We start from the raw sequence: 21,590 nt of genomic DNA on the forward strand, positions 1-21,590 counted from the left end.
ACGAGATTAATAAAATCTCTGAAAAATATGCTTGAAAACCAATTCAACAGATGTTCTACTATCCGAGACCAACCCCACATGATGTTCTCTTAGAAGAACTTGATAGTGACCAATACCAACAAGGTTACAGTGGCACAGACATCTATGAATGGAACATATATGGTCTTACAGATGTCACGACCGAAAATCCAACTAGTCGTGATGACACCTAACCCAACCCGTTAGGTAAGCCAATTATCAACTATCCAATTCCATTAACAATTATTAAAGCAGTGTAAGTAAAGAAAAATCTCAATCTTATACATTCTCCAAGAACTTGTAGTACAAATCATGAGCTTCTAAGAATAGAGTATACAAAGCTGGTATGAAATATATACATTATCTGTTTGAAAAGTACATAAACAGAGTTTTATGAATCTAAGGCTACCATGAACAAGAAGCAGCTACAATAGGAATGCAGGTACATCTTCAAATCCGGCAACCATCGAGTACAGCAACAACACCAGCCAACATCTGCATGCAATGTGCAGAAGTGTAGAATCAGTACAACCGACCCCATGTACTGAGTAAGTAACAAACCCAACCATAGGTTGAAAGCAGTGACGAGCTTTTACCAAGGTCGGGTCCAAAACCAATAGTCCACCACATTTCATAACAACGTAAAGCAAATAATACAAGAAGTAATTCAGAGGTAAAATGCTCAGCTAAATCATGATTTCCAAAAATAGTTCTTCCTTTCAAGTACATCAATGAAACCCAAAATCATTTACCGAAGTTGCCAAAAATATGAATAAGTTTGAAAACAATAATTTTTCCAAAATCCTTTCAATAATAAATGAGATGTTTTATTTTCTTTCCAGATAACCCGTGTAAAAACAAATGCATCACTATGCCCATCTGTCAACATGTGTGAGAAAATCATGAATGATGTGATACTGTACAACATGAGAAAAAATACATCTCTATGCCTGTATGTCATGTGTGCATGTCAATACGATGCAACTCAGTAATAAAATCATATGCATACTCTTAGAGTATCATTTCACTCAATCCTCACAGTCACTCAGTCCTCCGAATCACTCAGCACTCGCACTCGCACTCGCCACTCGCTTTCAGTAGGTACCTGCGCTCACTGGGGATGTTCAGACTCCGGAGGGGCTCCTTCAGCCCAAGCGCTATAATCTGCACGGACAACTCACGTGCTATAATAATATTTGGATCCGCACGGACAACTCACGTGCTGCACGTACAACTCACGTGCTATAATAAAGCCTATAAGGCCTGCTACAGGCGGACAACCCCGATCCACATAATAATCCTCACAATCAGGCCCTCGGCCTCACTCAGTCATCAATCTCTCCAGTCTCTCTCTCATGGGCTCACAATGTCATGAAAATAGCCCAAAAATGATGATATTATGTATCAATAAATAATAACAGAGACTGAGATATGATATGTAATGACATGAATATGACTGAGTATAAATTTTCATTTTAAAACAAATAATTCACAGCAATATGACCTCTGTGGGTCCCAATAGTATTGGCACATAGCCTCAACATGATTTTTCATATGATTCTCAGCTCAAATTCCTTTAACATATGACAATACGAGGAAAATGCCAAGATTAGTTTACTATAAAATTTCACGGAAACAATTATGTCACAATTTCCATAGTGCACGCCCACACGCCCGTCACCTAGCATGTGCATCACCTCCCAACAATTCACATAATACATGTATTCAGGGTTCATACCCTCAGCTCTAAGATTAGAAGAGTTACTTACCTCGAACAAGCCAATACCAAATGCTGAGCAAGACAAGCGATGCTCCAAAGATGCCATCACGCGCGTTCCGACCTCAGAACGGCTCAAAACTAACCCAAAACAACTCAAATCCGTCTCCAAACGTCTCGAATCTAGCCACAAGCTGTTCAATACAATCAATATAGGCTAAAAGAATTAATTCCACAACAAAAATACGAAATTATAGCCAAAATCCGAAATCGGCCCAAACCCGACACCCGGGCCCACGTCTCAAAATCTGACAAAAATTACAAAATCCGAAAGCTCATTCACTCACGAGCCCAACCATACCAAATTCATCAAAATCCGACACCAATTGATCATTCAAATTCTCAAAACCAACTCTCCAAATCCCTAGCCTCAAATTCCCAATTTACACCTCAAAAACACACCATCTAGGTGGGAAATCAGTGGGGAAACATAATTATTGAATAAAAATGAAAATAAGGAACTTACCTCAAGAATCCCACTTGAAAAGCTCTCTCAAAATCTCTAAAATCCGAGCTCAAAATGATGAAATGAAGCCAAAAATCTCGGACCCCACTGATATAGGTTATGCCCAGGCACTTCCGTACCTACGGAGCTTGAGCTCACACCTGCGCGCCCGCTGGTGCGAAAAATCTGGGCTCACCTGTGAAAATGATTAACTCCGGCTGCCTCCGCTCCTGCGACCCATGGTCCGCATCTGCGCTATCGCAGGTGCGGAGAAACCATCGCACCTGCGACCCCTGCTGGTCTCCACCCTTTCCTCACCTGCGGCATCGCATCTGCGGTCCCCTCTCCACAGGTGCGGTGGCACCAGCAACTCTCAGACTTCAGCAAGTTCTCAAATCACATTCCAAGTTCGTTAACCACCCGAAATCAACCCGAGGCCCCCCCCGAGACCTCAACCAAACATACCAACAAGTCTTATAATATCATACGAACTTAATTGAATCTTCAAATCACCTCCAACAACATCGAAAACACAAACTACACACGGATTCAAGCCTAAGAAACTTTAAAATTTCCAAATTCTACAAACGACGCCAAAACCTATCAAATCACGTCCGATTGACCTCAAATTTTACACACAAGTCACATTCGACGTTACGGACCTGTTCCAACTTCCGGAATCGAAATCCGACCCCGATATCAAAAAGTAAACTCCCCGGTCAAACTTCTCAAAAATTCAACTTTCGCCATTTCAAGCCTAATTCCACTACAGACCTTCGAAAAAATTTTCGGACACGCTCCTAAGTCCAAAATCATCATACGGAGCTATTGGAATCATCAGTATTCAATTTCAAGGTTGTTTACACATAAGTGAATATCCGGTTAACTTTTTCAACTTAAGTTTTAATAATGCAATTCTTTCTTCCAATTCGATTCCGAATAACCTGAAAGTCAAGCCCGATGATTCACATAAGTCAAAATACATCATACGGAGCTACTCATGCCCTCAAACAACCAAGCGAAGTGTAAATGCTCAAAATAACCGGTCGGGTCGTTACATCCTCCCCCACTTAAACATATGTTCGTCCTCGAGCGTGCCAAGAGTTGTTCCAAAAGCCATCAAATCACCATGTAACCTTACCATGCACATACCCGGGGGTGATCTCGCGTCACCCTATCCCATATAGGCCCGACAACACAGCATAACTATAGTTTCTTAATTCAACCTAGCCCATAAATCTTAGAATCCAATTTCCAACATCCGAAATTTCTATAAGATCAGAATCTCACATCTACACACTGTATAAGTCTGAACAAGATGTAACAAGCCTTCACCATAACCCAAGATGTAATCACATGATGTATCACATAACTTAAATACTCATAGCGATAATTTCAAATCACAGGAGCTGCTCAAAATAACCCAATACCGGTAATAAACCTCATATCAAATAAAACCTCATTCTAAAATCTTCGTACACTGCCGATGATGAAAGAAACACGCAGAACTCATAACCATTCATCAGATCGACCAGTCATGGGATTCCCTCTCATTCGACAAGAACTATAGCAAATTCTAAGCCAGAACAGTTTAAGAGTTTATATACTCAGTGGGTATACATATCTCCCAAAATAATTAGTCTGCAAAAAGAAGATATCTTCATTCAAGGAATGGCTATAATGTATTTTTTCATAGAATTTTCTATTCCATGGATAATGAAATGGGATGTGGAAGTCAGTCATACTACTGAAGGATTTCCATATTTAAATAGAATTTTTTATACAAAATTTTGGACCAAATTACTTCAGAAAGATCCAAAAGACCCATAGGGGAAGCTATATGGCCAAGAAAATCTGGATAATATCCAAAGAGCTATGGATGAATACAACATCCAAAAGAATAATAATATCAAGACTTTAGAGGATTTAAGTCCATTTAAGCAATTAGCCAGACAGCTTCAAATGAAAAAAGGAACTATGTCAAAATCATAAATGTTAGCTTCCTATATGGAGGAAGTAAAAAAGGATTAAATAAAGAATCTGGAGATAGAAATTCCAGACGATATTTCTATGGCATCAACAAGCCATACCATGGAAATTGAATAAGTAATAGCAGGAGAGTCTCAGGAAGAAGAAGACACTGAAGTAAATCTCCAAGATGTAGAAAATTTTCAACAACAATTCCAAAGAAGTGTGGAAGAATCTTCCGATAAAACCAACAAAGGAAAAGGTAAAGCCTAAAAGATACTAAAGACTCTACCAACGAATTATTGGAGTAATGAAGACAAAAAACTTTAACAAAGCAAGCGGGACCGGATACTTTAATAAAGAAGTGGGTCCGAAGGAATCAACTTTTTAAAAGTTAATTATTTTTATTACTTTTTATCTTTTTCTTGTCGGCCAATCTTGTCGGCCATTTCTTTTATTTTTTTAGTTAGGCACTCTGTTATATAAAAAGTTAGAATTCATAAGTATTTATTATAAGTATTTAGCCTATCATTTAGGCTAAATGAATATCTATAGTATATAAACTACAAGAACAAAAGAAGTAACTGAGACTGTTGGTCTGTGGCCAAGTGGCCTTTTCTGATTTTTATTTCAAATATAAAATTTTTATAGATGGAGATTCACAAGAGAGTGAAGAGAGCTGATTTACAAGAGGAGAGAGAGAGAGAGAGAGCTATTCTAGAGAGAAGTTAGAGCGTTGGCTAAATCCTGCCTCTCTTAATGAATTCTAACTCCTTATATAACGGAGTGCCTAACTAAAAAAACAAAAGAAATGGCCGACAAGATTGGCCGACAAAGAAAAGATAAAAAGTAATAAAAACAATCAACTTTTAAAAAGTTGATTTTTTTCGGACCCGCTGCTTTATTAAAGTATCTGATCCCGCTTGCTTTATTAAAGTCTTTTGTCTTCATTACCCTGATAATTCATTGGTGAAACCTTCAGTCTCTTTTAGGCTTTATCTTTTCCTTTGTTGGTTTTATCGGAAGATTCTTCCACACTCCTTTGGAATTGTTGTAGAAAAATTTCTACATCTTAGAGATTTACTTCAGTGTCTTCTTCTTCCTGAGACTCTCCTGCTATTACTTCTTCAGTTTCCATGGTATGGCCTGTTGATGCCATAGAAATATCGTCTGGAATTTCTATCTCCAGATTTTTTATTAAATCCATTTTTACTTCCTCCATATAGGAAGCTAACATTTTTGATTTTGACATAGTACCTTTTTTCATTTGAAACTGTCTGGCTAATTGCTTAAAAGGATTTAAATCCTTTAAAGAAAAGAACTTTTTACTCCGGATGGATATAATCCCTTTCTTTAAAAGTATTGTTTGTCCATTCCTCTGGAACTATAATTTTTGAAAAATTGTAAACCTTTTTTGTATTAGTAGGGTCGAAATGTTGAATTTCAACTGAACCAACTGATGTTAGGGCTAGCTCATAGTGCATTCTATACTTATATGAAAGTGTAGCATATGATATTGTATCAAAATACCTTGCCATGAGTTGCCAAGGGTTTTCTTTCCATTTAAGATCAGAATGTTCTAAAAGAGTTATTAACTCTTTTTTATTATTTTGATTATAAACCTCAGTTGTCTCATGACTATCCTCCGTTAATGCTGAGGAATAAGAAGGACTGTTGGTATTACTTTGTTTTGATTTCATGAATTCCAAAAATTCTTTATACATGGGATGACCTGTATCAATCCCTGAAGAATTTGCAATATAAGCATTTATTAATTGTCGATTTCCCAATTGTGTTATTACACTTCCTCTTTCATATGAAGGTGTTCCCCTTCCTCTTCCCCTACCTCGGGAGGACCTAAACTGTGACCTCATGATCTGCAATATAAGTAATAATATAACAACCTGACCGGTCGTTTTACTTTTTAGTACCACGTTCCTCTAAATAAGATTTCCCATATATACTTTTACTGTTTTATGACATGCGGGGATGGTTAGTTCGAGATTTGAAAGGGTTCGGGTTAAAATCGGAACACTTGGTTCTTTAAGTTGGCCTTAAAAGGTTAAGTTTGACTTCGGTCAACATTTTGAGTAAACAACTTCGGAATCAGGATTTGATGGTCCCAATAGGTTCGTATGGTGATTTCGGACTTGGGCGTATGCTCGGGCCGGATTGTGGATGACCCGGGAGCATTTCGACACCTAATATTGAAAGTTGGTTCCTTGAAAGTTCTTGAAGTTATTTAAATTTGGTTTAGAGTAGGTTTTGATGATATCGAGGTTCGAATGGAATTTTGAGACCGAGGTTAGTTCCGTAATGTCATTTAAGACTTGCACGCAAAATTTGGTGTCAATCCGAGTAGTATAAGTACGTTTTGGCGCTTTGGGAGTAAATTAAAGAACTTAATATTCATATTTTTTTATCCAATTGGTTTGGGGTGTGATTCTTAGTTTTAATGTCTTTTTGGGCATTCCGAGAGTTCGAGTGGGCCTATTTTATGATTTCAAACTTGTCGGTATGTTCGGGCGGGGCCTCGGGGGGCCCAGGTATCGATCGGACGAGGCTCGGACCAAGTTGAAACTTGGGAGCAACAACTGAAATTCCCAGCTGCTGGTGTAATCGCACTTGCGCTTGGCCAGGCGCAGGTGCGAGCCAGAAGCCGCAAAAGCGAGCAAGCCAAGGCTTCCCAGGATCCGCAGGAGCGAAGAGTTTGGCGCACCTGCGAATGCGTAGGTGCGATGACTATGACCGCAGAAGCGGTTGTGTCTGCAAACGCGAAAGATTCGACCGCAAGAGCGGTTGCACAGGAGCGGCCCTGGCTCCACAGGTGCGATGGGCGAGTGGCCAGGCCGGTTCCGCAGAAGCGGTCCCACAGAAACGGAAGTCCCTCCGCAGGTGCGGAAACCGCTGAAGGCAGAATCCTTCATTTAATACGGGACTTAGCCATTTTGGCTCATTTATTCCATTGTTGGGCGATTCTTGGAGCCCTTAGTGAGAGGATTTTTATCTAACACCTTGAGGTAAGTAATTCCTACCAAATATGAGTCAAATACATAACTTATGGGTAGAGTATAACATGTAAACTAGTGAAAATCATGGGTTTAGGAGAAAAACCTAGGTTTTTGATAAAATGAGATTTAATCATGAAATTCGTTATGAAATTTAGTAAAAATCATATATTTGAATTCATGAGGTTATGGGTAACAACTTTCTTCGAAAATTTTCGGAATCCGGGCACATGGGCCCGAGGGTGAATTTTAAGAATCTTACATTTAGGGTTGGGTAACCTCTTTAATAGTTGGGATGCGAACTTTTGAGCATGTATTGATTAGTTTATATACTATTTGATTAGTTTTGGGTTGATTCAGCACTGAATTGAGGGTGTGAGCACATTCTTGGACCGGGAAGTAGGCCTTGAAATGAGGTAAGTCTTTTTTCTAACCTTGTAAGAGGAAATTAACCCCATAGGTGAACTTAATCATTATGTATTTCTATTTGTGGGGGCTACGTACGTATGGAGTGACGAGGGTCCGTGCGTAGCTACTATTCATGCTTATGTCCGGGTAGATTTAGGCTTACACCATGTTTTTATTGATACCGTTGCTTGTTTATGCTTACTAATTATTTGGATTAAAGCGGAGGTTGAGGATTTCAATATTTTAAAGGTTCATAGCCGAATTTCTTATTTTGAAAAATAATTGAGAAATATTATGGTAACTTGAGAAAATCTATATTCAACCGCTTCGAAAGTATATTCCGCAAACGAGGTAAATTTTCACTACTCTCATGGGAGTGGGCCGTTCGCCTCGGCCGGTTAATTGATGTATCTATGGTTCGGGACGTTCAACCATCGGCAGTGCATAGTATATTTATATGTATATTTGGATCAGACCGTACGTCCTCGGCATAATTGGGTCGTGACAAATAAACTTATTAGTTTAAATATTCTCTACTAAGAAAATCAGGAAGATTATTATATGATCCTATTTTATAAATTATTTTAAAATCAAATGGAGATAACAATGCTCGCCATCTTGCAAATATTTGTTTTAATACATCATGTTTAAAATCTTTATTAAAGATAAACTTGGCTGTTTGGCAATCAGTTTTTATTAAAAACTTCTGATTATATAAATCAGTTTGGAATTTCATAACACACTTTACTATAGCAAGGATTTCCTTAGCTACTGTAGCGTAATTCTTTTGGGAGCTATTCCATTTCCCCGAATAAAATTGAACAAGACACTCTCGTTTATCTATTGGAGAGTATTGTTTCAATATTCCCCCATACCCAATGTCTGAGGCATTGGTTTCAACTACCTTTGCCCAACTAGGATTAGCAAGAGTTAAACATGGAAGATTATTAACCTTTTGTTTAATTCTTTTGACTGATTCTGTATGATTATTAGTGTAACGACCCGGCTGGTCGTTTTGAGTTTTATAATCTCGTTTTCCCATTTACTTCTCAAGTTATGCTTTACAATTATTTTATGACTTACGTGTTAGTAGGTTCGGGTCCGGAAGGATTTCGGAGTGAAATGAGACACTTAGTCTCATAACTGAAAACTTAAGTTGAAAAAGTTGACCAAATATTAACTTATGTGTAAACGACCTCGGAATTTAATTCTGATCATTCCAATAGCTCCGTATGGTGATTTTGGACTTAGGAGCGTGTCCGAAAAATTATTTGGAGGTCCGTAGTGGAATTAGGCTTGAAATGGGAAAAGTCGAATTTTTGGAAAGTTTGACCTAGGGGTTGACTTTTTGATATCGGGGTCGTAATCCGATTCCGAAAATTTTAATAGGTCTGTTATGTCATTTATGACTTGTGTGCAAAATCTGAGGTCAATCAGACTTGATTTGATAGGTTCCGGCATCGTTTGTGGAAACTTGAAATTTCAAAGTTCATTACGCTTAAATTGGGGTATGATACGTGGTTTTAGCGTTGTTTGAGGTAATTTGAGGGTTCGACCAAGTTCGTAAGGTATTTTAGCACTTGATTATATATTTGGTTGAGGTTCCGAGGGCCTCGGGTGAGTTTCGGAGGGTTAAGGGATCGAATTTGGACTTGGAAGAAAATCTGAAGGTTTCTACCATCTGATGTAATCGCACCTGCGAAACTTTCATCGCAGGTGCGAGCTCGCAGAAGCGAGCCTTCCATCACAGATATGTCCAGGCGTGGCTGGGGCTTCGATCGCAGAAGCGGTAGGTAGCCGCAGAAGCATCTCCGCACCTGCGGGCGTTTGATCGCAGAAGCGCAAGGGCGCCTGGTGAGGCAACTTCGCAGAAGCGGACAACTCCTCGCAGAAGCGTGTCCGCAGATGCGCTCAAATTCCCGCAGAAGCGGAAACCCCTGGGCAGTACAAAAACAGAGGGGTTCCAAGCTTTTGCCATTTTTGGGCATTTCAAGCTCGGGCTGGGCGATTTTGAGCGAGGTTTTCACGGGAAATCTTGAGGTAAGTCACTTGTGATCATTTCTACTTCATAATATTAAATTATCATCGAATAATCCGACTAGATTACATGTTTTTGAGGCGTAAATCGGGGATTTGAACTTAGGGATTTGAAAATAAGATTTGAAGATTTGGAGGTCGAGTTGAGGTCGGATTTTAATAAAATTGGTATGGTTAGACTCGTGGTTGAATGAGCTTCCAAAATTTGTAACTTTTGTCGGGTTCCGAGACATGGGCCCCACAAGCGATTTTTGAGCTAAATTTCAGATTTTTATGGAGAATTAGCATTTTCTTATGGAATTAATTTCAATAAATTTTATTGACTAAATAGAATTATTTGTGGCTAGATTCAAGGCGTTTGGAGGCCAATTCACGAGGCAAAGACTTAGCAGAATAAGAATTTCACGGTTTGACGTAAGTAACAGTTTTAAATATGGTCCTGAGGGTATGAAACCCGGGATTTTGTGTCATGTGATTATTTTGGAGGTGACGCACATGCTAGGTGACGTGCGTGTGGTCGTGCACCGAGGGAATTGTGACTTGGTCAGTCCCGTGAAACAACAAAGTTGAATAACTTGTTGTTAGCTATATGCTCTCTATGTGTTAAAGAAATTTGACTGTAAATCACGCTTAGGCTATGTAATAGTACTGTTGGGACCCGCAGAGGTCGCGTACTTGTTGAATTATTTGCTAATTATTTTCTTGTACTCAGTCATGATTTTACTTGCGTATCATACCTCAGTCTTTCTTGATTCTTTTGTTGATACACTATGTTATCTTTGTTTGGGCTGATCCTTGTGAATTCCGAGAGCCAGATAGACTAGAGAGGTTGATGGCTGAGTAAGGCCGAGGGCTTGTTGGTGAGGTATGAATATTATAGCACGTGAGTTGTTCGTGCAGCACGTGAGTTATCCGTGCAAGATATTATAGCACGTGAGTTGTCCATGCAGATTATAGCGCTTGAGCTGTAGGAGCCCCTCCAGAGTCTGTACACCCTTAGTGAGCGCGGGTACCTATTAAGTGTGAGTGCTGAGGGCAGAGAGCCGAGTGGTTGAGCTCTTGTGACAAGTTGAGTGACTGTTGCCCTGAGAGGCTATACTTGCTTTTCATTTGTTGTTGCACTTAGTTGCTATCTGTCATTGTTGTGAAATTTTCTGAAATATTTTATATCTGAAATACATGAACTTGAACTGTATAAAATTGATTTGACTTAAACTGCTGGATTTGAAAGCATGTCTATTCTTTGCTGGAATTACTGAAGGTGAACTATAACTGTGTAGCTCGTCACTATCTTCAGTTCTTTATTTATTATTGTTACTTACTGAGTTAGTTGTACTCATACTACACCCTGCACTTCGTGTGCAGATCCAGGTGTTCCCGGACATAGCGGGTGTTGATTCTTTCGCACAATTAATTTTTTGAAGATTCTGAGGTAGCTGACATGTTTCGAAGACCTTGTCTCTCCTTCCTTATCTTCTTGTTTACTACATTTGGTCTCAGACTATTATGGACCGTATTTTCCAGACTTGTATTCATATTAGATGCTCATGTACTCAGTGACAAGGGATTTTGGGAGTGTTTATATATGTATTTGTGAATTTTCTTCCGCTGAATTTAATCATTATGTTTTTAAACTTAAAAGATATGGGAGTTTATTGAAATTGTCGGCTTGCCTAGTACTGAAATAGACGCCATCATGATGGATACGATTTTTGGGTCATGACAAGTTGGTATCAGAGCCTAGGTTACATAGGTCTCACGAGTCATGAGCAGGTTTCGCAGAGTCTTGCGGATCGGTACGGAGACGTTTGTACTTATCTGCGAGAGGCTGCAGAACCTTTAGGAAAATTTCACTTTCTTGTATTCTGTCGTGCGAATTTGCTGATTCCAAAAACAAAATTTCTGTTATTCTATTCTCTCACATATGATAAGGACACATACTACCGGATCGGACGGCCAGCCACTACTGCCACCAGTTAGGGCCGCGAGAGACCGGGGCCGTGGTAGAGGCCGGGGTCGAGGTAGAGGTCGAGGTATAGCTCGTGCAGCAGTTGGAGTAGCACCTGTAGTACTACCAGTTGCTCCATCTCAGCAAAAGATTTCGGATACAGTTGAGCCGGCGGGACCAGCTCAGGAACCAGTTACACCTATTATGATACCAGGCCTTCAGGAGGCTCTGGCCCATATATTGACAGTTTGTACTGGTCTTGCTTAGGTAGTTTCGGCTCAGGCCGCACCTGCCACTTCTCAGGCCGGGGGAGGTACTCATACCCCTGCTGCCCGTACTCCAGACTAGGTAGTACAAAGACTTCAGATACCGGGGGCACTACCAGCCTAGCCGGCTGCAGCTGCTTAGGCCCTGGTAGTTCCTGTTATGGCAGACAATGAGCAGAGGAGACTTGAGAGATTTGAGAGGCTTCGACCTCCACCATTCAGCGGTACTGAGTAAGAGGATGCTCAGGGTTTTCTGGATAGGTGTCAACGGATGCTTCGGACAACGGGTATTCTGGAGAACAGTGGGGTCTTGTTCACTACTTTTCAGTTTTCTGGGGTTGCGTTCAGAAGGTAGGAGGGTTACGAGAGGCGTAGGCCGGTCAGTGTAGCACCCCTTACATGGCAGCAGTTCTCCGGTCTATTCCTGAAGAAGTTCGTGCCTCAGTCCCGCAGAGAGGAGCTGCGCAGACAGTTCGAGCAGCTTCATCAGGGTGATATGTCCGTGACGCAGTATGAGATGAGATTTTCGAAGTTGGCCCGTCATGCTATCTAGTTGATTCCCATAGACAGAGAAAGGATCAGGAGGTTCATAGATGGCCTCACTTTTCAGCTACGATTACTCATGACTAGAGAGAGAGTGTCTGGTGCCACTTTCGACGAGGTGGTCGACATTGCTCGTCAGACTAAGGTAGTTCGCAGTCAAGAGAGGGTTGAGAGGGAGGCTAAGAGGCCTCGTGGTTCAGGTGATTTCAGCGGTGTTCCTTTAAGGGGTCAGTTTTACGTCTAGCTCATCGTGGTGCATCAGCTAGCCATGGTTCTTACAATGCTCACTCAGGCCAGGCTTCATTCAGCGCACTACCAGCATAGAGTTCTCATCATGCCTCGTCCGCTCAGGCTTCTATAGGTAATTCCTCGGGTTATCAGGAGTAGCAGTTCCGTTAGAGGAAGGATTGTTTCGAGTGCGGAGAATTGGGTCATTTCAAGAGAGATTGTCCTATGCTGTTGAGTGGGGCTCTACAACAGAGTTCTCGACCAACGGCACCAGTACCAGCAGTTACACCACCCGTCCAGCCAGCTCAGGGTGGGGGTCAGGCAGCTAGGGATCGCCCAAGAGGGGGAGGCCGGCCAGGTGGCGGTCAGGCCCGATTTTATGCTTTTCCTGCCAGGCCAGATGCTGTTTCTTTAGATACAGTGATCACATGTATTGTTTCAGTGTGCCACAGGGAGGCTTCTATATTATTTGATCCTAGATCTACTTATTCATATATATCATCATATTTTGCTCATTATCTGGACATGCCCTATGAGTCCTTAGTTTCACCTATTTGTGTGTCTACACCGGTGGGCGATATTATTACTGTGGACCGTGTATATCGGTCGTGTGTGGTAACTATTGGGGAACTGGAGACTAGAGTTGATCTCTTATTAATCGGTATGGTTGATTTCGATGTAATCCTGGGTATAGATTGGTTGTCTCCATGTCATGCTATTCTGGATTGTCACGCAAAAACCGTGACGTTGACGATGTCGGGGTTGCCAAAGGTTGAATGGATAGGTTCTGTAGATTTTATTCCTAGCAGGGTAATTTCTTATTTGAAGGCCAAACGTATGGTGGGAAAGAGATGTTTGTCATATTTGGCCTTTGTGAGAGATGTTGATGCAGATACTCCTATTATTGATTTAGTACCGGTCGTGCGAGATGTTTCAGATGTATTTCCTGCAGACCTGCCGGCTATGCCACCCAACAGGAATATTGATTTCGGTATTGACTTGGTGCATGGCACTCTGTCCATTTCTATTCCTCCGTATCGTATGTCACCAGCTGAGTTAAAAGAATTGAAAGAGCAACTTCAGGAACTCCTTGAAAGGGGTTTATTAGGCCTAGTGTGTCACCTTGGGATGCACTGGTTCTGTTTGTAAAAAAGAAAGATGGTACTATGCGTATGTGCATCGATTATAGGCAGTTGAACAAAGTTACAATCAAGAATAAATATCCCTTGCCGCGTATTGATGACTTATTCTCCAAAATTGATTTGAGATCTGTGTATCATCAGTTGAAAATTCGGGATTCGGATATTCTAAAGACGCATTCAGAACTCGATATGGCCACTATGAATTTCTTGTGATGTCTTTTGGGGTAACCAATACCCCAGCAGCATTTATGCACTTGATGAATAGTGTATTCCATCCATATCTTGATTCATTTGTCACAGTATTTATTGATGATATCTCGGTGTACTCACGTAGCCAGGAGGAGCATTCACAACACTTGAGTATTGTATTACAAAGATTGAGAGAGGAGAGACTTTATGCCAAATTCTCTAAGTGTGAGTTCTGGCTTAGTTCGGTGTCATACTTGGGACACATAGTGTCTTGCGAAGGGATTAAGGTGGATCCGAAGAAAATAGAGGCAGTTCAGAGTTGGCCCAGGCCATCTTCAGTTACTGAGATTCGGAGTTTTCTCGGCTTGGCCGGTTATTATCATCGCTCCGTGGAGGGTTTCTCGTCTATTGCATCGCCTATGACTAAATTGACCAAGAAAGGTGCTCCGTTCAGGTGGTCGGATGAATGTGAAGAGAGCTTTCAGAAGCTCAAAACACCTTTGACTAAAGCTCCAGTATTGGTGTTGCCTACAAGTTTAGAGTCTTATACTGTGTATTGTGACGCATCGCATATTGGTCTCAGCACAGTGCTGATGCAAGATGGTAGGGTAATTGGCTATGCGTCCAGACAGTTAAAGGTAAATGAGAAGAATTATCCAGTCCACGATCTTGAATTAGCAGCTATTGTTCATGCCTTGAAGATTTGGCGGCACTATTTGTACGGTGTCCATTGTGAGGTTTATACCGATCACAGAGTCTACAACATCTGTTCAAATAGAAAGATCTTAATTTGCGGCAGCGGAGGTGGTTAGAGTTAATTAAGGATTATGATATCACCATTCTCTATCATCCCGGAAAGGCCAATGTAGTGGTCGATGCCTTGAGTCGTAAGGCGGAGAGTTTGGACAGCTTAGCATACTTACCGGTAGCAGAAAGGCCTTTAGCCTTGGATGTTCAGGCCTTGGCCAACCAGTTTGTTAGATTGGATGTTTTCGAGCTGAATCAAGTTTTGGCTTGTGTGGTTTCTCGGTCCTCTTTATATGATCCCATCAGAGAGCGCCAGTATGATGATCCCCATCTGCTCGTCCTTAAGGACACGGTTCAGCACGCTGATGCTAAGGAAGTCACTATTGGAGATGACGGTGTATTACGGATGCAGGGTAGCTATATTTTCCTAATGTAGATGGTTTGCGTGAGTTGATTCTCCAGGAAGCTCACAGTTCGCGGTACCCCATTCATCCAGGTGCCGCGAAGATGTATCAGGATTTGAGGCAGCACTATTAGTGGAGGCGAATGAAGAAATATATAGTTGGATTTGTAGCTCGGTGTTTAAATTGTCAACAGGTAAAGTACGAGCATCAGAGACCAGGAGGATTACTTCAGAGGCTTGAAATTCCGGAATGGAAATGGGAGTGTATTACCATGGACTTCGTAGTTGGGCTTCCACGAACTTTGAGGAAGTTTGATGCGGTTTGGGTGATTGTAGATCGGTTGACTAAGTCCGCGCATTTCATTCCAGTTGGTACCAATTATTCTTCGGAGCGGTTGGCTGAGATTTATATCCGTGAGATTGTTCACCTACACGGTGTGCCAGTGTCCATCATTTCAGATCGGGGCACATAGTTTACATCACAGTTTTGGAGAGCATTGCAGCGAGAATTAGGCACATAGGTTCAGTTGAATACAACATTTCATCCTCAGACCGACGGACAGTCCGAACGCACTATTCAGATATTAGAGGATATGCTACGCGCTACTGTCGTTGATTTCGGGGGTTCTTGGGATTAATTTCTGCCACTCGCGGAGTTTGCTTATAATAATAGCTACCAGTCAAGCATTCAGATGGCTCCGTATGAGGCTTTGTATGAGAGATGGTGCCGGTCCCCGGTGGGTTGGTTTGAGCCGTGTGAGGCTAGACTATTGGGTACTGACTTGGTTCAGGATGCTTTAGAAAAGGTCAAAGTGATTCAGGAACGGCTTCGCACGGCACAGTCTAGACAGAAGAGTTATGCCGACAGGAAGGTTCGTGATATTGTTTACATGGTTGGGGAGAAGGTTCGGCTCAAGATTTCACCCATGAAGGGTATGTTGAGGTTCGGGAAGAAGGAAAAATTGAGCCCTCGGTATATTGGGGCTTTTGAGATACTTAAGAAAATTGGAGAGGTGGCTTATGAACTTGCCTCGCCACCTAGTCTATCAGGTGTTCATCCAGTATTCCATGTATCCATGCTCCGAAAGTATGTGGGGGATCCGTCTCATATTCTGAATTTCAGTACAGTGCAGCTGGCCAGTAATTTGACTTATGATGTGGAGCCGGTGGCTATTTTCGACCAGCAGGTTCGAAAGCTGAGGTCAAAGGACATAGCATCAGTGAAGGTACAGTGGAGAGGCCAGCCAGTCGGAGAAGCTACTTGGGAGATTGAGCAGGATATGCGGAGCAAATATCCACACTTATTTGAGACTCCATGTATTAATCTAAACCCGTTCGAGGACGAACGTTTGTTTAAGAGGGGAAGAATATAACGACCCGGCCGATCGTTTTGAGTATTATAACCCCGTTTTCTCATTTACTGCTCAAGTTATGCTTTACATTTGTTTTATGACTTACCGTGTTAGTTGGTTCAGGTCCGGAAGCATTTCGGAGTGAAATGAGACACTTAGTCTCACAATTGAAAACTTAAGTTGAAAAAGTTGACCAGATATTGACTTATGTGTAAACGACCTCGGAATTTAATTCTGATGATTCCAATAGCTCTGTATGATAATTTTGGACTTAGGAGCGTGTCCGAAAAATTATTTGGAGGTCCGTAGTGGAATTAGGCTTGAAATGGCTAAAGTCGAATTTTTGAAAAGTTTGACCGGGGGGTTGACTTTTTGATATCGGGGTCGTAATCCGATTATGAAAGTTTTAATAGGTCTGTTATATCATTTATGACTTGTGTATAAAATCTAAGGTCAATCGGACTTGATTTGATAGGTTCCGACGTCGTTTGTGGAAATTTAAAATTTCAAAGTTCATTAGGCTTGAATTGGGGTATGATTCGTGGTTTTAGCGTTGTTTGAGGTAATTTGAGGGTTCGACTAAGTTCGTAAGGTGTTTTAGGACTTGATGGTATATAAGGTTGAGCTCCCGGGGGCCTCGGGTGAGTTTCGTAGGGTTAACGGATCGAATTTGGACTTGGAAGAAAATCAGAAGGTTTCTGCCATCTGATGTAATCGCACCTGCTGAACTTCCATCGCAGGTGCGAGCTCGCAGAAGCGATCCTTCCATAGCAGATGCTTCCAGACATGGCTGGGGCTTCGATTGCAGAAGCGGCAGGTAGACGCAGAAGTGTCCCCACACCTGCGGGCATTTGATCGCAGAAGCGCAAGGGCGCTTGGTGAGGCAGCTTCGCAGAAGCGGACAGCTCCTCGCAGAAGCGTGTCCGCAGATGCGCTCAAAATCCCACAGAAGCGGAAACCCCTGGGCAGTACAAAAATAGAGGGGTTCCGAGCTTTTGCCATTTTTGGGCATTTCAAGCTCGGACTGAGAGATTTTGAGCGAGGTTTTCACGGGAAATCTTGAGGTAAGTCACTTGTGATCATTTCTACTTCATAATATTAAATTCTCATCGAATAATCCAACTACATTACATGTTTTTGAGGTGAAAATCGGGGATTTGAACTTAGGGATTTGAAAATAAGATTTAAAGATTTGGAGGTCGAGTTGAGGTCGGACTTTGGTAAAAATAGTATGGTTAGACTCGTGGTTGAATGAGCTTCCGGATTTTGTAACTTTTGTCGGGTTCCGAGACGTGGGCCCCACGGACGATATTTGAGCTAAATTTCAGATTTTTATGGAAAATTAGCATTTTCTTATGGAATTAATTCCAATAAATTTTATTGACTGAATCGAATTATTTGTGGCTAGATTCGAGGCGTTTGGAGGCCAATTCACGAGGCAAAGGCTTAGCGGAATAAGAATTTCACGGTTTGAGGTAAGTAAAAGTTTTAAATCTGGTCATGAGGGTATGAAACCCCGGATTTTGTGTCACGTGATAATTTAGGAGGTGACGCACATACTAGGTGACGGGCATGTGGGCGTGCACCGAGGGGATTGTGACTTGGTCCGTCCCGTGAAACTGCAAAGTTGAATAACTTGTTGTTAGCTATATGCTCTCTATGTGTTAAAGAAATTTGACTGTAAATCATACTTAAGCTATGTGATAATACTGTTGGGACCCGCAGAGGTCGCGTACTTGTTGAATTATTTGCTAATTGCTGTCTTGTACTCAGTCATGATTTTACTTGCATATCATACCTCAGTCTTTCTTGATTTTTTTGTTGATACACTATGTTATCTTTGTTTGGGCTGATCCTTGTGAATTCCGAGAGCCCGATAGACTAGAGAGGTTGATGACTGAGTAAGGCCGAAGGCCTATCGGTAAGGTATGGATATTATAGCACGTGAGTTGTCTGTGTAGCACGTGAGTTATTCGTGTGGGATATTATAGCACGTGAGTTGTCCGTGCAACATGTGAGATGTTCATGCGGATTATAGCGCTTGGGCTGTATGAGCCCCTCCGGAGTCTGTACACCCCGAGTGAGCGCGGGTACCCATTGAGTGTGAGTGCTGAGGGTTGAGAGCCGAGTGGTTGAGCTGTTGTGACAAGTTGAGTGATTGTTGCCCTGAGAGGCTGTACTTGTTTTTCATTTGTTGCACTTAGTTGCTATCTGTCATTGTTGTGAAATTTTCTGAAAGATTTTATATCCGGAATACATGAACTTGAACTGTATAAAATTGATTTGACTTAAATTGCTGGATTTGAAAGCATGTCTATTCTTTGCTGAAATTACTGAAGGTGAACTATAACTGTGCAGCTCGTCACTATCTTCAGTTCTTTATTTATTATTGTTACGTACTGAGTTGATTGTACTCATACTACATCCTGTATTTCGTATGCAGATCCAGGTGTTCCCGAACATAGCGGGTATTAATTTTTTCGCACAGTTGATTTTTCGAAGATTCTGAGGTAGCTGCCGTGTTTCGCAGACCTTGTCTATTCTTTCCTATCTTCTTATTTACTGCATTTAGTCTCAGACTACTATGGAACATATTTTTCAGACTTATATTCATATTAGATGCCCATGTACTCAGTGACATCGGGTTTTGGGAGTGTTTATATATGTATTTATAAATTTTCTTCCGCTGAATTTAATCATTATATTTTTAAACATAAAATATATGGGAGTTTATTGAGATTGTCGGTTTGCCTAGTATTGAGATAGGCGCCATCATGACGGGTGAAATTTTTTGGCCGTGACAATCAGTACATGGTTTAGGATTCTTTTTTAGTCTATCATAAAGAAGAGCAGTATCTTTAGCTATATCCTGTTTAAATAGAAAAATATAATTTAAACTTCCTAAAAATCTTTGAAGTTAAGTCTTATCAGGAAATTTAGAAGCAAATTTAATTTTTCTATTAATAGGAATTATTCTACCATTTTCAATATTATGTCCAAGAAATCTTATATTAATTTGAAAAAGAGACATTTTGGGTTTAGATATTACAAGACCATTCTGAATTATAATATTTCTAAACAAATCAAGATGTTTGAAATGTAATTCAATATTTTTTGAAAATACCAAAATATCATCTATAAAGACAATTATAAATTTTGTATAAGAGATAAAAATATCATTCATAATTTTTTAAAATTCAGAAGGAGCATTTTTCAAACCAAAAGGCATAACATTCTACTTATATTGACCCATTGGGATATTAAAAGCAGTTTTATACTTATCAGTTTCAGCTATCTGAATTTGCCAGTAACCCGATTTTAAATCGAATTTAGAAAATATTATAGCATCATGTAACCTATCTAATAAATCTTTTTTATTAAGAATTGGATACATGATCCATTTCAAAACCTTATCAAGGGGTTTATAATTAATAATTAATCTAAGAAATCCACGTTCCTGTTTAGCATGTTTATTAACATAGAAGCAGTACAAGACCATTTGGACTTTGAGGGTCTTATTAAACCTTTTTGCTGTAAGGAATCTATTTCCTTCTTGAATAATTCTAAATATTCAAAATTCATCTGACAAGGTCTAGCCTTGGTAGGAATATTATCCTCTGAGAAGTCTTCTTCGTAAGGAAGACTCACAATATGTTTCATTCTATTCCAAAACTGATTTGGATGATCTCCACATATTTGTAAAGAAAACTAATTTTTTAATAAATCAATTTTATTAACTAGTTTAGGATTTTTTAAATCATGTTCAATAGTAAGAGAATAAATTTCATTTTTTAAAAAAACAATTTATTTAACTTTAACAGAAATATTATTAGAAACAATTTCATTCAAAAATCTTTGAACTGGCTGAGTTATAAACTCAAAAGTAATTTTCTTATTATTAAAAGTTCCTGAAAAACTCTTGGAATCCCAATTAGTAAAAGGAATTAATTTATGAAAGAAAGGACCCCCTAATATAACATCTTAGGGAATATCTTTTACCAAAATAAAATTTTTCGGAATACAAACATCGTTTTGGCAAATATAAGCTTTAGGTAATTTATAAGAAATACTCATTTAACCACCACTAGTATTTTTTAATCTATGAGTGGTCTTATAAAAATATCTTGAAGGTATTACTCCTTTTTATACAACTTAAATCTGCCCTGCTATCAAATAGAGCAATAAAATCTTTTTTAAAATTATAATCAATTAAAAGAGTTATTTTTATCAAAACTTTTTGGGTAGTAAAGTACTGGAGTTTTTGCAAAAATTCATCTTCTGCAAAATCAATAGCTCCTAGGAATTCACTCTTATCAGCATTTGCTGACGTACTTTTATTATTTTCCTTTTCAGTAATATCAATACCGAATCCTTTTTCAGTGTCAAAATTTTTCAATTTGAAAATTCTTTTGTCTAAGGCTACATCAGAAGCCTTTAACTCTGAGACTTCTTTTTTGAGATTATTAATCTCAATACCTAAATCTTGGACAGTAGTCGGCCTATTAGGCAATGCTTTTTCTCTAATCATTTTCTATCTGACATAATATAAGGTCCCTTTTGAGATGGAATCTCTGTAAAAGGAATTTCTTCTATCTCTGTACCTACTTCTAAAATTGTAGGTATTTTATCTAATATTTGGGATCTTAATTCAAGGTCCTTAATAACCCTTAACAGTTCTATAAAATTGTCATTGGTTAAAACATTGATATTCATGTCTTTAAATTGGAAATAAATATTGTAAAGGTCATCATCAGTGTTACAATACTGTTTCGAGCATTGTCCCTCATCACATGGTCTTTGCTCATCTTCAGAAGAAGAAATAAAATTTTCTTCTTGAAGGACTCATAAGTCTTCATTAGTAGATGATTCTCTATCACTATTTTCAGGACTATTATCTGGAGAGGAATTTAATCAAATCTTATACAAAGAATCTTCGATGCTATCATTTAAGTCAAGATTTTTAATCTTATCCTTGACTTTGCAGTCTTTGGCATAATGACCTACCCTACCATATTTATAACAGGCCTGAGGGTTTTTTGCTTTTATTAAAATCTCTTTTGCCTTATAAAACTCCTTTCTCCTTTTAGTCTTTTCAAACCTTTTTTTAGGAG

The 21,590-nt window shown here is 39.9% G+C and overlaps 1 long non-coding RNA gene across 1 annotated transcript; it reads right to left on the reverse strand.

The window, feature by feature from the left end:
• Nucleotides 1-279: 279 nt before the first annotated feature.
• Nucleotides 280-2,169, reverse strand: LOC138906768 (uncharacterized). The gene is made up of 2 exons (XR_011414411.1): nucleotides 1,788-2,169; nucleotides 280-513 (listed from the first exon to the last, which is right to left on the reverse strand). It is a non-coding gene; the product is annotated as an uncharacterized lncRNA (long non-coding RNA).
• Nucleotides 2,170-21,590: the final 19,421 nt, after the last annotated feature.

This window comes from Nicotiana tomentosiformis, chromosome 2, assembly GCF_000390325.3.
Source record: "Nicotiana tomentosiformis chromosome 2, ASM39032v3, whole genome shotgun sequence".
In the NCBI taxonomy this organism is placed as follows: Eukaryota; Viridiplantae; Streptophyta; class Magnoliopsida; order Solanales; family Solanaceae; genus Nicotiana; species Nicotiana tomentosiformis.